Here is a 15,859-nt window from a genome sequence, read left to right on the forward strand (position 1 = left end):
CACTCCATCATTACACTTTCACTTTCCCTCTCATTTGCACACGTACACCTTTTTATCCTTTCACTTGCACATGAACACTTTTCCTCCCATTTTTGCACACGTGCACCTTTGAGTTTCTTCACTTGCACACGAACACTTTTATCATTACTTGCACACATGCACTTCATATTATCATTTCACATACCGTACATTGCCCACTCACGTGCACACTTTCATTTACATATTTATTTTCTTTTATTACTTTTTCAAACTCATGTCCTCACATTACACACATGCATTCCATTCATTTGCATCCCACTTGCATTATTCGTGACTTCTTCAAAGGATTGATATTGGGCTTCACAATTAATGTGATTGGCACCACTCAACCTTTGAAGGGAAATTTCCCCCAATTCCCCTAGGTCTAGGGTTTGCATTCATGTAGGGCACTCAAATGTAATAAATTCTTTGGTTAAAACAAGAAAATCTTTGATTAAATCAACGCAACTAGCCTTGGCTAGGTCAAAGGGGTGCCTTGGATTCTATCCTTGCCTTCCCCTTTGTCAAACGTGACTCCCGAACCTTTTTCTTTGGTTTACGTAGACTAGGAGTCGTTTTAAAAAGGGTTTATTACTACTTGACTTTAAAACTCATTTTTGGGTGACTTGGTACACCTTAAACCATTACCAAGTGGCGACTCCAAACTTTTCATTTCAAAACCCTTTTTAAAACTATTTTTTGGCCAAATCGTCGCTTTCCAAAGTCCCATGGCCTTTACTTTTACTTTGCACACGTTCACACACCACACTTCACACATCATACATTCGACGATCGAAAAGTGGGGCGCGACACCTCGTTTGCATAAAATAGATAAGCATTTCCCGCTCATGTGCCCCAATCTCATGTGCCATAATTGGATAAATTCAGAATCAGATAAAGTTGATGTAGAAACAACAATAGCACCTGTAACAGTAAATTCCTACAAAATATACAAAGTACCAGATCTGTGTGCTTTCATAACAACAAGAGCATCTCGACTGATTTTGAGAACTCTACCTCCAGATGAATACCTGCACCCAATAGACTCAAGAGTGCCCAAAGAGATGAGATTTTTCTTCAAATCTGGATTGCCAACAACTTTACATGCAGCGTTGTTACCCATTAAAATAACCCTACCTTCAGTTGATTCATATGTTGAAAACCAATTCCTATTGGGACACATATGCTATGAACAACTTGAATCTAAAATTCACTTATTGTTAGACCTAAAAATAATATCCGTTGCACAGAAAATGGTTCCATCATTCTCATCAACTGCTACACTAGTTTCAGTGGATTCAATACTTTTCTCAACAAATTTTTCTTTTTGTTTTTCTTTATTTTTCAATTTAAAGCAATCGGAGATAACATGACCCTTCTTTTTACAATAGTTGCACATCACATTTTTATGTCTGGACTTGGATCTACTTCTATTTTCTGTATTTCTCTTTTCAGACTACCCCGAATAAACAAGCCATCGGCTTGACTCCTACTTGTTTCCCTAGTAATATCCCTATCAATCTGCTCTTTAGATTTTAATGCAGATTTAATTTTTCGATATGAAATTATTTTCTTTCTATAAATCATAGTATCATGAAAATGCTTCAAGGACTGAGGAAGGGAACACAAAAGTAATAGAGCCTGATCTTCATCATCAATTTTCGAATCTATATTCCCTAAATCCATAATAATGGAATCAAATTTATCAAGATGGGAGAGTATAGATGTACCTTCAGACATCCGAAACATATACAGGCTCTGCTTCAAACATAGCCGATTTTCAACTGTTTTCTTTATATACAAGGCCTTAAACTTGTCCCACATAGCCTTTGTCGAAATCTCAGTGGCTACCTCCTGCAAAACCTCGTCAAAGAGATTTAGGATAATACTGGACCTTGCCTTCTTATCCATCTCAGCAAAATTTGCATCTGTCATATCTTCTGACTTTTTCTCGATTCCGCGTATTGCTAGATCAACTCCGTCTTGAACCAAAATGGCCTCCATCTTGAGTTGCCACATGCCGAAGTTGACATTCCTGTTGAATTTCTCGACAACCATCTTTGTTATCGTCATTGTTGCCACAAAAATCTGTAACCTGAAGTTTGTCTCAAAAACTGGTCAAACAAATATGCAAGTCTCGTGAGCGAGTCCCAAGGAATGAATGGTGAGTGAGCCCTCAAAGATAAATGGACCCCACGGGTGAGTGGGCCCTACGAGACGAACGGGCCCCACAGGTGAATGGGCCCCACAAGTTGAACGGGCCCCACGGGATGAACGGGTCCCACAAAATGAACCTGTCTTACAAAATATAACAACCAACTCTGATACCAGTTTGTTAGGACTGGCTCAGAAATAAACAAAGTAAAGTTAGAACAAAATCGGCGGTATAACCGACCATATAATGTTTAGGCGGTATAACATACCATATAATGCTTAGGCGGTAAAATCGACCATATAAAAGGGTTGTGGCAACCCAATAAAGACAAATAACAAAGCAAAATAAAAGACACAGAAATTTACGTGGTTTGGTCAAATTGACCTACGTCCACGGGCGGAGGAGGAGCAAAACTTCCACTATGAAGAAGATATACAAAAGTTTTAGAAAAATGGTTCCTAATCCCAAAAGGCACCTAATACTAAAATACAAGAGAGCCAAAGCATTTCTACTACAAAAGGCTTAATGACCCAAAGGCCCAAATAGCCACTAATGCTCTCTTGGTTTGGTGCAATTAAAACCTTCAATAGGCTCCCTTATTTATAGAAAGCAAACGAAAGGTTTCCTTAGGCTTTTGTCAATGTGGGACAAAGCCACATTCTAACACAACAGCATCAAGTGAAAGCTTTTTTCCTCACCTCCAAGACTTGATCATTAGGGATTGCCCGAATTTAAGGACCCTTCCAAAAAAATTATGTTGTCTCACTGGTTTAAGCATAGCGGGTGATAGCAACATCTTGCCATTATCAAGCATATGCAGTACTGTTTTCACTCTTGAAAAACTAAGCATATTTGGCCTGTCAGATCAAACATGTCTTCCAGATTATTTATTTCAAAACAATCCAAAACTTGCACATTTTAGCATGGCCTATTGCTCAAACCTGACAAATATTGCTTCAAACTTGTCAGGCTGTGCCAATTCTCTTAAGATATTGGAGATTGAGTACTGCAACAGTGACATGCCACAAAGATTACACACCCTCCAGTTACTTGAGAGACTAACAATAAATGGATGTGGCAGTCTCAGATCCATACCAGCGCCAGAAGGCTAGGGCCAGGGCCTTACTTCTCTTGGTAACTGCGAGTTTGTTGGCTGTTATGGATTGACCAACATCCTAGGAGAAGCATTGCAGTTTTGCACCTTGCTGGAGTCTCTGTCAGTAAAAAAATAATGTAGAAAAATAGTTCAACAACTTGCTCTAATTGTTAAAATTCCACCAAAGAGCATATCATAGCAACTCTATTTCATCTGGCATTAATACAAATTGACAAGCATTTCCAATTTTTTAAAAGAAAAAACAACCAAAACAATGTCCGTAAGGATCACTAACTTCAGCCGAGAGAAGAAAATCTTTAGTATTACATGCAAAAGAAAATGAAAGATTGAAAATAAAAAATTTTAAAAAGAGACGTTACCAATATGATTGTTCCCAACAATTTGTTTAGAAACCACAATAATCAGTTCAAAGTTGTGGAAACCTTGAAATTAAGCTAAGCTTCATTGTTTACATGATAAGATGAGTGGCATACAAATTCTTAATCTGATATAAAAAATTCTAAACCTCTGGGAAATCTTAATGGTTGCAAACAGGGTAATAGTTGAAATGGATATTGAACTTCTTAGAGCACTATTGCATTTTCCCATTAGTGCAGATTTTTTTTAAGGAAACTGCTACAGGTAGTTGATTTTAAATGTTAAGAGTTAGAGTTGGAGTTACAAAAAATTATCGACCAAATGCACTAAAATAATATATAATACTTAATAAGTGATTAATTTACGTTATATTTGAATGACATTTTATGTTATTTTTAGTCACTTTGGTTATATTATTGGAAGAAAATGGATCATTTTGGCTATAATTGGTGTAAAATGCTCTTAAGTGATTAAATGAGGTTCTTATCACTTTTTACTTGCATTTTGTCCATAATTTGTATAGGAGTTGAAAATATACTTCATTTGGATGAAAAGAAAAGTAGATAGTTTTGACACATCTTTGTATTTCAGCTATAGTTTGAGCTATAATAATTGGATTGAGATGATTCTTGAACTAATTTGAAGACAAGAGATAGTTCTACAAGTCTTATGAAGACATCAAAATCCAGTTTGAAGGTTTTTAAGGTCAAAAAACTGAATTACAATAGCCAATTTCTATTGGTCGAAACTGAAACAGGGCATTGAGCAGTCAAGGGTAGTTTAGTCATTTCTCAGCCTACACAAGTACAAATGAGGTGATTCTTCATGCATTGGAAAGCTAACTCAAAGGGATACAAGTTTTATGTTTTGGTCATGGGTTAATTCAGCTTCTATCATCAAGAAAAGTTCTGTTGAAATTGAGGCAAAATCGGAGCAACGTTGAAGATTGAACAGAAATTGCACAAAAAGTCAAGGGAGCAATCCGGTAGGATTTATGGCCTGATTTATGGCTGGATTGCGATCAGAAAATGCTGCTCTCTACGCGGACAATTTGTTTCCACCTCCAGTAAGTCACAGCTATTGATAGACATGTGACAACAACTTAGCAACTGTAAAAGGGAGGTATCAAGCCTCATTTCTTGACTACATTTATTTTTATATAGCCATAAACTTGCAAGATTCAAGGAACCAGAGGAGAGCTTGGAAAGTGCAGAAATACTATCAAAATGTAGTTCTTACATTTTCTTAGTATTAGGTTAGATTAGTTAGAGTAGTATAGTTCATCTACTGTTGCATATTGACTAGATTAGGATGAAGAAGGAGGAACTAAAACTTATGTGACAAGAGTTATCTTTTCTCCATCTCTTTATCTTTTGTATTGGATTCTTGAGTATAATTAATATACAAGTTTTGGATTTTATGTTTATTATGTGTGTTTAAAGTTTATGCCTTGGGTTTGGTTGAATTTCCTATGATTGTTAGTGTGTATTATTTGGCTATTTAATGTTATTATTTGAGCAAGTTATTTAGCACTTTGGCTCTTTAAATCATGATTAACTTGGTTCCATTAATTATGATTATCTAAAATGTTATTTCTTCAACGAAAATTGAGATTTAACACTAGTTCAAGAAGTGCTAAACCTAGAGAGTACTCTCACAAGAGTAGAGGTGCACCTATGTGGCTTTAGTGATTCATTTCATATAATTTAATAGAAAAAATGAACTTCTAACTAATTTCATAACCACGAGAGTAGGTATGAATTAGTTATAATTATAGATGATTCACTACGAAAGTAAGTTTAACATGTATAAGGAAATTACGCCATAACTAACCAAGATAGTAGTATTCAATAATTCAAAAATAGCACTTGCATGAGTAGATAGGGATACCATAATCTAAGGAACTTTCATCTATTATTATTTTGCATAAGTTTAGCATAGTTTTATTTCTTTTAAGTCATTGATCATCTAAATAATAGAGAAATTTTAGTAGTGTCGGTAATTGTTCAATTTTCCTCGTGGGATAGACCCGATATATGCCCTAAACTACCAGTTGACCTGTATACTTGCAGTGAAACGGGTATATTTTAGAATTAAACTTGCACTTATATCAAAATCCCGTCAATACTTAAGCTACTGTTTGGTTTTACAGTTCCTCTTTTTCAAATGAGAGAATTGTGAGATTTAAGAAGCAAGAAGGAAGGATGAGGGATTTGAATCCAACATTTGTAACATTTCAGGTAGTTTTATGGATCATTAAGATATAGTCTTCTAATAAGATGTTGGAATGCTATTAATTTCCCAAGCTCAGTATACCATATAGAAGGCGGCATGGGAAATAGGTAGTTTTACATCTATTATTAACATTCGATAACGTACAAGCTCTAATCCAATTTTGGGATGGAATACTATATTCAAAATCTAATTAACTTTCAACTATATTAAGAAACAAAGTAAAATATCTAACTTTTTTCTTTGTTGGGCAAATACTAAAAGCAAATTAAGCATGTTACCACAAAAGGCAAAAACCAAAAATCAAATCTTCTAAGGGTTTCTAAGAAGTTGCAGACTTGATGCCTGCAGAGTTGCCGAGGCTGCTGCCTCCTAGACGTGCCGTGGAGCACAGAATTGAGTTGGTGCCAGGAGCCCAACCCCCTGCCCAAGCTCCTTATCGCATGTCCCCAATGGAGTTGGCGGAGCTAAGACGCCAACTGAACGAGTTGCTAGAGGGCCAGGCGCTGAGGCCGTCGAAGGCTCCGTACGGTGCCCCAGCGCTGTTCCAGAAGAAGGCAGATGGAACACTTAGATTTTGCGTGGATTATCGTGCCCTGAACAAGATCACGATCAGGAACAGGTACCCGATCCCAAACACCTTCGACTTGTTCGATAGGCTAGCGAGGGGCCGATTCTTCACCAAAATTGACTTGCGGTCGGGATACTGGCAAGTCCGCATAGCCCCAGGAGATGAGGAGAAAACGACGGTGGTGACAAGGTATGGTTCCTTTGAATTTCTTGTCATGCCGTTCGGTTTGACGAATGCACCTGCTACATTTTGTAGGCTGATGAACGATGTCTTGTATGAATACCTTGACAAGTTTGTTATAGTGTACCTAGATGACATTGTTGTGTATTCGGAGTCCCCAGAGGAACATGTAGGGCACTTGAGAGACGTATTCCGCAAGTTGAGGAAATACGAGCTCTATGTAAAGAAAGAGAAGTGTGAGTTTGGCAGGGAGCAGATCACTTTTCTTAGCCATGTGGTGAGCAATGGCCGGATCCAGATGGATCGCAAGAAGGTTCAGGCAATTCTCGACTGGCCCGCACCCCAGAAGGTCGCAGAACTAAGATCCTTCCTTGGCCTGGCAAACTATTACAGGCGCTTCATCCAGGGATACTCCAGGATTGTAGCACCTTTGACAGACTTACTAAAGAAGGATAGACCGTGGATGTGGGATTATGAATGCGAGGATGCATTCAGAATGTTGAAGGAAACAGTCACTTCTGAACCTGTGTTGCAACTTCCGGAGTTCACAAAGACCTTCGAAGTGCACACCGACGCTTCCGACCGTGCAATTGGAGGAGTGCTTATGCAAGATAAGCACCCAATTGCGTTTGAAAGCCGAAAGCTGAAGGAGTGCGAGTAGAGATACAGCACGCACGAGACGGAGATGACGGCCGTAGTGCATTGCCTGGAGATCTGGAAGCACTACCTGTTGGGAACCAAGTTCGTGGTGGTGACCGACAATGTGGCCAATACGTACTTCAAAACGTAGAAAAAGCTGACCCCGAAGCAGGCTCGTTGGCAGGAGTTTCTGGCCGAGTTCGACTTTGACTGGCTGCACAAGCCAGGAAGGGAGAACGCGGTTGCCGACGCGCTTAGCCGAAAGCATGTCGAAGAGTACGTCGCGGCCCTTAGCACTGTGGAAACGGACTTTCGGGACAAGATCAGAACGGAGTCCCTAAACGATCCAGTGTATCAGACTCTGGTCGCCCAAGTCCGTGAAGGCAAAGTTCGTCGTTATTGGCTTGAAAATGACTTATTTTTTGCCAAAGATGGTAGAGCGTATGTCCCGGTAGGAGGGGGACTTAGGCGACAGTTGCTGCGAGAGACCCATGACACTCCTTGGGCTGGTCATCCCGGAGTGGAGCGAATGAGGGCCTTGCTGTCGCGAAGCTTCTACTGGCCAAAGATGGAAGCAGATGTTGAGGCATATGTGAAAACATGTCTTGTGTGCCAACAAGACAAGGTGGAAAGGAAGAAGGAGCCAGGCTTGTTGCAACCTTTGCCGATCCCCGATCGACCGTGGCAATCGGTCTCAATGGACTTCATTTCGGGATTTTCTAAGGTCGATGGTATGGCTTCTGTTTTTGTAATCGTTGATAGATTTTCTAAGTATGCTATCTTTATCGGTGCGCCGAAGGAGTGCCCGGCTGATGTTACCGCTGAGTTGTTTTTCAGAAATATTGTGAAGTACTTCGATTTACCCGAAAACATCATAAGTGACAGGGATACCAGATTCACGGGGAGATTCTGGACCGTGTTGTTCGGATTGCTGGGATCCGAACTTAAGTTCTCTACTGCCGCACATCCTCAGACCGACGGGCAAACGGAGAGGATCAATGCCTTGCTGGAGGAGTACCTAAGGCATTACGTGACGGCAAGTCAGAAGAATTGGGTGGAGTTGCTGGATGCCGCGCAGTTTTGCTACAATCTGCACAAGTCATCCACAACAAAGCTGAATCCGTTCGAGTTGGTAAACGGGCAACAACCTCTGACTCCGCACGAAGTTGCACTTCAAGGAGGGAGTCGTTGCCCAGACGCACACCGGTTTGCTCGTGGCAAGCAGGAACTGGTGAACGAAGCAAGGGATAGCTTGATGGTGGCCCAACAACGCATGAAGAAGTATGCGGACCAACATAGACGGGACTTGGAGTTCCAGGTGGGAGATCAAGTGATGCTGAAATTGACTCCCCAGATTTGGAAGAAAGTGAGCAGCAAAACCGTCCATCGTGGGCTCATTTCGAAGTACGATGGCCCGTTTGAGATAATTAAGAAGGTGGGTCGTGTAGCCTATCGGTTAAAGCTGCCCGATAGACTAAAAATCCACTCCACCTTCCATGTAAGTTTCTTGAAGCCCTTCAACCAGGACGAGATTGATGACGGACGGAGGCAGGCAAAACGTGCTCCGCCGGTGATCCGCAAGCAATTCCAGAAAGAAGTGGAAGCTGTGCTGGACGACAGAACAATAGGGCAGAGCAAAAAGAACAAACGGACAGACTATCTGATCCTGCCTTGACAAGTTTGTTGTAGTGTAAGTAGACACCTTGTAAGAGGATCAGATAGTCTGTCCGTTTGTTCTTTTTGCTCTGCCCCATTGTTCTGTGGTCCAGCACAGCTTCCACTTCTTTCTGGAATTGCTTGCGGATCACCGGCGGAGCACGTTTTGCCTGCCTCCGTCTCTCATCCATCTCGTCCTGGTTGAAGGGCTTCAAGAAGTTTACATGGAAGGTCGGGTGGATCTTTAGTCTATCGGGCAGCTTTAACCGATAGGCTACACGACCCACCTTCTTAATTACCTCAAACGGTCCATTGTACTTCGGAATGAGCCCACGATGGACGGTTTTGCTGCTCACTTTCTTCCAAATCTGGGGAGTCAATTTCAGCATCACTTGATCTCCCACCTGGAACTCCAAGTCCCGTCTATGTTGGTCCGCATACTTCTTCATGCGTTGTTGGGCCACCAGCAAGCTATCCCTTGCTTCGTCCACCAGTTCTTGCTTGCCACGAGCAAACCGGTGTGCGGCTGGGCAACGACTCCCACCTTGAAGTGCAACTTCGTGCGGAGTCAGAGGTTGTTGCCCGTTTACCAACTCGAATGGACTCAGTTTTGTTGCGGATGACTTGTGCAGATTGTAGCAAAACTGCGCGGCATCCAGCAACTCCACCCAATTCTTCTGACTTGCCGTTACGTAATGCCTTAGGTACTCCTCCAGCAAGGCATTGATCCTCTCCGTTTGCCCGTCGGTCTGAGGATGTGCGGCAGTAGAGAACTTAAGTTCGGATCCCAGTAATCCGAACAACACGATCCAGAATCTCCCCGTGAATCTGGTATCCCTGTCACTTATGATGTCTTCGGGTAAACCGAAGTACTTCACAACATTTCTGAAAAACAACTCAGCGGCAACATCAGCCGGGCACGCCTTCGGCGCACCGATAAAGATAACATACTTAGAAAATCTATAAACGATTACAAAAATAGAAGCCATACCATCGACCTTAGGAAATCCCGAAATGAAGTCCATTGAGACCGATTGCCACGGTCGATCAGGGATCGGCAAAGGCTGCAACAAGCCTGGCTCCTTCTTCCTTTCCACCTTGTCTTGTTGGCACACAAGACATGTTTTCACATATGCCTCAATATCTGCTTCCATCTTTGGCCAGTAGAAACTCCACGACAGCAAGGCCCTCATTCGCTCCACTCCGGGATGACCAGACCGAGGAGTGTCATGGGTCTCTCGCATCAACTATCGCCTAAGTCCCCCTCCTACCGGGACATACGCTCTACCATCTTTGGCAAAAAGTAAGTCATCTTCAAGCCAATAACGACGAACTTTGCCTTCACGGACTTGGGCGACCAGAGTCTGATACACTGGATCGTTTAGGGACTCCGTTCTGATCTTGTCCCGAAAGTCCGTTTCCACAGTGCTAAGGGCCGCGACGTACTCTTCGACATGCTTTCGGCTAAGTGCATCGGCAACCGCGTTCTCCCTTCCTGGCTTGTGCAGCCAGTCAAAGTCGAACTCGGCCAGAAACTCCTGCCAACGAGCCTGCTTCGTGGTCAACTTTTTCTGCGTTTTGAAGTACGTATTGGCCACATTATCGGTCACCACCACGAACTTGGTTCCCAACAGGTAGTGCTTCCAGATCTCCAGGCAATGCACTACGGCCGTCATCTCCTTCTCGTGCGTGCTGTATCTCTGCTCGCACTCCTTCAGCTTTCGGTTTTCAAACGCAATTGGGTGCTTATCTTGCATCAGCACTCCTCCAATTGCACGGTCGGAAGCGTCGGTGTGCACTTCGAAGGTCTTTGTAAACTCCGGAAGTTGCAACACAGGTTCAGAAGTGACTGCTTCCTTCAACATTCTGAATGCATCCTCGCATTCATAATCCCACATCCACGGTCTATCCTTCTTTAGTAAGTCTGTCAAAGGTGCTACAATCCTGGAGTATCCCTGGATGAAGCGCCTGTAATAGTTTGCCAGGCCAAGGAAGGATCTTAGTTCTGCGACCTTCTGGGGTGCGGGCCAGTCGAGAATTGCCTCAACCTTCTTGCGATCCATCTGGATCCGGCCATTGCTCACCACATGGCCAAGAAAAGTGATCTGCTCCCTGCCAAATTCACACTTCTCTTTCTTTACATAGAGCTCGTATTCCCTCAACTTGCGGAATACGTCTCTTAAGTGCCCTACATGTTTCTCTAGGGACTCCGAATACACAACAATGTCATCTAGGTACACTACAACAAACTTGTCAAGGTATTCATACAAGACATCGTTCATCAGCCTACAAAATGTAGCAGGTGCATTCGTCAAGCCAAACGGCATGATAAGAAATTCAAAGGAACCATACCTTGTCACCACCGTCGTTTTCTCCTCATCTCCTGGGGCTATGTGGACTTGCCAGTATCCCGACCGCAAGTCAATTTTGGTGAAGAATCGGCCCATCGCTAGCCTATCGAACAAGTCGAAGGTGTTTGGGATCGGGTACCTGTTCCTGATCGTGATCTTGTTCAGGGCACGATAATCCACGCAAAATCTAAGTGTTCCATCTGCCTTCTTCTGGAACAGCGCTGGGGCACCGTACGGAGCCTTCGACGGCCTCAGCGCCTGGCCCTCTAGCAACTTGTTCAGTTGGCGTCTCAGCTCCGCCAACTCCATTGGGGACATGCGATAAGGAGCTTGGGCAGGGGGTTGGGCTCCTGGCACCAACTCAATTATGTGCTCTACGACACGTCTAGGAGCCAGCCGCCTCGGCAACTCCGCAGGCATCAAGTCTGCAAACTCCTCCAGTACATGAGCCACGGCATCAGGTACCTCCTGGTACATGTCGGGCTTCATCTCTACCAACGCAGCAAGATATACCATTTCGCCGCGCCTAAGGCTGGACTCGATCTGTACAGCCGACACCATGTTATTTCGTGGGTTGCCCTTCCGTTTCGGCAACCTTGCTGCAGCAACAAAGCCGGGGGTTTGGTCGTCGTCCACCATGACGCCGTCCAAGTGGGGAATTGGGTAGATCATGTTTGTAACCATGAAATCCTTGCCAAGGATCAAGTCAAAGTCATCCATCTGACTGGCCATGAGGCTGCACCATCCCTTCCACGGCCCTAACTACAATTCGACCGTTGCTACACCCAGCACTGGCTTGGCTTCCGAGTTGACAGCTTTCAACTTGAAGCCCAAGTCCTTCAACTTCAGCCGGAACTGCTTTACCACGCGTTCCATCACACAACTATGGGATGCTCCCGTATCCACCATCGCAAGTATCTGGTTACCATTCAACGTAACCTGCACGTACATCAAACCATTGTAAGCAGTACGATCATTAGTACCTGCGATGGCGTTCACGAACTGCATGGGGTTAACCCGTGCGTCCTGCATCCCGAACTGCTCGCCATCATCTTCCGCTATCAAGGCACTAACATTCTGGTCCTTCTTTTTGTTGGGACAATTGCGGGCCAAGTGTGGTCCTCCGCAATTAAAGCAGCCATCCTTCTTCGGATTTGGTGCCTGCTTTTCCTTAGAAGAAGTAGCACCACCGGCTTCGTTTGTTGTTGCCGATTGCTTCTTTTTCTTGTTCTTCGCGAACGGTCCACCTTTCTGATCCTTGCCCTTCTCCTTCTTCTTGTCGTTGGATCCCGTGGACCTGAAGTCTATCAATTTCTTTGCGGCAGCGAGTGCTTGAGACACGGTCTGAACATTCTGTCTCCGTAACTCCGTCTGCGCCCACGGCTGCAGTCCACGGATGAAAGTGTAGAGCCTGTCCTCCTCGGACATCTCCTTCACATCCAATATCAGGGCCTGGAACTCAGCAACGTACTCATGCACGCTCTTGTTCTACTTCAAGTTCCACAACGCGTCCCGAACTTTTCACGAGACATTCGTGGGAAGGAATTGTTTCTTCAATTCCTCCTTCAGCACGTCCCAAGTCTCAATCTTGGGCCTGGTGGGGTCTGATTGCTTCGTTCTCCACCACAATTTTGCATCCCCGCTAAGGTACATGGATGCAATGGACACCTTTTCTACTTCTGGAACGTCAACAGCCTTGAAGTACTGTTCGACATCCCACAAGAAGTTTTCCAAATCCTTCGAACTCCTACTCCCCTGATACGGTTTCGGCTCAGGGACTTTCACTTTCCCTTTCGAAGATTTCTGAACGGTCTGTGTGTTGGAAGAGCCAACCGCCTTCTTCAACACACCGATCTCCGACTGCAAAGTCGTGATCTCAGCACGGGACGAAGCCACTTCGTTCCTCAATGATTCAACATCCCCAATGGAAGAGACCTTAGCCCGGGTTTCCTCCATCTGCACGGTTAGGGCGTTGATCGTTTCTCGGGTCTGCAACAAAGCGTCCACAACATTGAAACCCTCTGGAACGTCTCCCAGACGCTGCATCAAGTCTTCGAACGCGGATTCCTGGCGTTGCAACCGCTCTTGGACAGTGTTTCCGTGTCCAACCATCATTCTCTACAAAACAAACACAACAAAAGCACGGTCTAATGGATCAGAGCCGTGCTCTGATACCACGCTGTTACAAGGTGTCTACTTACACTAGCAAACCACACCCGTAATGGCACCGGTAGCCGCTACCAGTCAGCCCACGCAACTCGGATTGCACACAAGTATTCAGAACCTAGAACACTTAAGCAAAACAAAGGAACACACGCACAAGTTACAGCCAACACGGCCAACCCTGTATTTCACAATAATGATTACAAGGACTTTCTACAAACACTTGGCGTGCAGAACATCTAAAGGTGATTCTCACTATCTGAGATTCTCTGTCTTTAGTCTCTGCCTAGCCCAATATTTATAGGCACGTTTACGGTTGACAAAAGACCCAATCGCTGGTCTTAACTGAAGGTCCACGAAACTAGGAATCGGATAGGAACAAGGCTGAGTTGCTGGTAACCGCCAGCAACTCCCAGCAACCGCCCTCAACGGTTGGCAACTGCCCAACGTTCTTCTTTGGCGCGCACCAGCAACCGTCCAGCAATTCCGCGCGCCCCGTTTCCCGCCATCGGCAACGTTCCGCGCCTAGCTTGCTCCAACACTTAGCAACCTTAGGCACCATGGTTCCTATCCCTTGGAACCACTCAATCAACCCACCGAGCCATAGTCAATCCGTGGCCTTGGCCCCTGGCCCATGGCCTTGACTTTGCTTAGTTACAGTTATCCCTCTATATAGATGTCTTAAGGGAAAACTTCCAACCGTTAGTAGAGGCACCCCTCTGTCCCCAACTAACTCAGAGGCACCTGATGCCCCTGGAACTTTCCCCAACCCATACTTAGGCTAGGAAAACATCATCAACCACTTGTCTACTCATTCCTAACAAGCGTCACCTTCGGCCTTCCCACCTAGGCCATGGCTTGGCCGAACTTGACCACGACCGCACGCGTCCCGTCTGGACCGCGCCCTAAAGGACTAACAAACCACCCCCACTTGAAGAGGTTGACGCCCTCGTCAACTTGGCTTGCTTCCGCACCTTCCTCAGGTACTCAGCAATTTTGTTTTCGAACTGCCACAAGGTCACGTCCCGCTCCCAAGTAGCATCCAACTCGGTCTCGCCCTTCCATTGGATCAGATAGTCTGTCCGTTTGTTCTTTTTGCTCTGCCCCATTGTTCTGTGGTCCAGCACAGCTTCCAGTTCTTTCTGGAATTGCTTGCGGATCACCGGCGGAGCACGTTTTGCCTGCCTCCGTCCCTCATCCATCTCGTCTTGGTTGAAGGGCTTCAAGAAGCTTACATGGATAGTCGGGTGGATCTTTAGTCTATCGGGCAGCTTTAACCGATAGGCTACACGACCCACCTTCTTAATTACCTCAAACGGTCCATCGTACTTCGGAATGAGCCCACGATGGACGGTTTTGCTGCTCACTTTCTTCCAAATCTGGGGAGTCAATTTCAACATCACTTGATCTCCCACCTGAAACTCCAAGTCCCGTCTATGTTGGTCCGCATACATCTTAATGCGTTGTTGGACCACCAGCAAGCTATCCCTTGCTTCGTCCACCAGTTCCTGCTTGCCACGAGCAAACCGGTGTGCGGCTGGGCAACGACTCCCACCTTGAAGTGCAACTTCGTGCGGAGTCAGAAGTTGTTGCCCGTTTACCAACTCGAACGGACTCAGCTTTGTTGCGGATGACTTGTGCAGATTGTAGCAAAACTGCGCGGCATCCAACAACTCCACCCAATTCTTCTGACTTGCCGTCACGTAATGCCTTAGGTACTCCTCCAGCAAGGCATTGATCCTCTCCGTTTGCCCGTCGGTCTGAGGATGTGCGGCAGTAGAGAACTTAAGTTCGGATCCCAGCAATCCGAACAACACGGTCCAGAATCTCCCCGTGAATCTGGAATCCCTGTCACTTATGATGTCTTCGGGTAAACCGAAGTATTTCACAACATTTCTGAAAAACAACTCAGCGGCAACATCAGTCGGGCACGCCTTCGGCGCACCGATAAAGTTACTTTATAAAACACTAGGTTTGATAAGAACAAAAACTTGAATTTACTATTGTTGTTTCGTCACAATAATTGAAGAGCAAAGAACGAAAACGTTCCATGTGATTTTAATCAGCACCATTTCTCCTTTTTTGTAGTAAAACATTTGTCCAACTTGACTGACCACAGGTTCAAGTTTGATCTTCAACCTGTACAGGTAATGTGAAGAAGTAAGCATTTACATCGAGCTAGCCTGTACTCTTCTCCTATTTCATGCCCTAGACTTTTATACTCTACCATGGTTGTTGAGCAAAACAAAGCTTTCATCATACATAACCACTTTCTCAAGAGTAATCTGCCAAATTGTTAATACAAGAATATGCAAGGGATTCATATTGTGGATTGTAAAGTGCCAACCACCTATTAAACATGCTCAAAATTAGGCCGTCACTTGATTCAAGTAAGGGCAAATTACATTTTACCTCTCCAT

The 15,859-nt window shown here is 44.4% G+C and overlaps 1 pseudogene; it reads right to left on the bottom strand.

Annotated features, from left to right (window-relative positions):
- Positions 1–8,984: 8,984 nt before the first annotated feature.
- LOC113766628 lies at positions 8,985–15,859 on the bottom strand (annotated as a pseudogene).

This window comes from Coffea eugenioides, chromosome 3, assembly GCF_003713205.1.
Source record: "Coffea eugenioides isolate CCC68of chromosome 3, Ceug_1.0, whole genome shotgun sequence".
Taxonomy (NCBI): domain Eukaryota; kingdom Viridiplantae; phylum Streptophyta; class Magnoliopsida; order Gentianales; family Rubiaceae; genus Coffea; species Coffea eugenioides.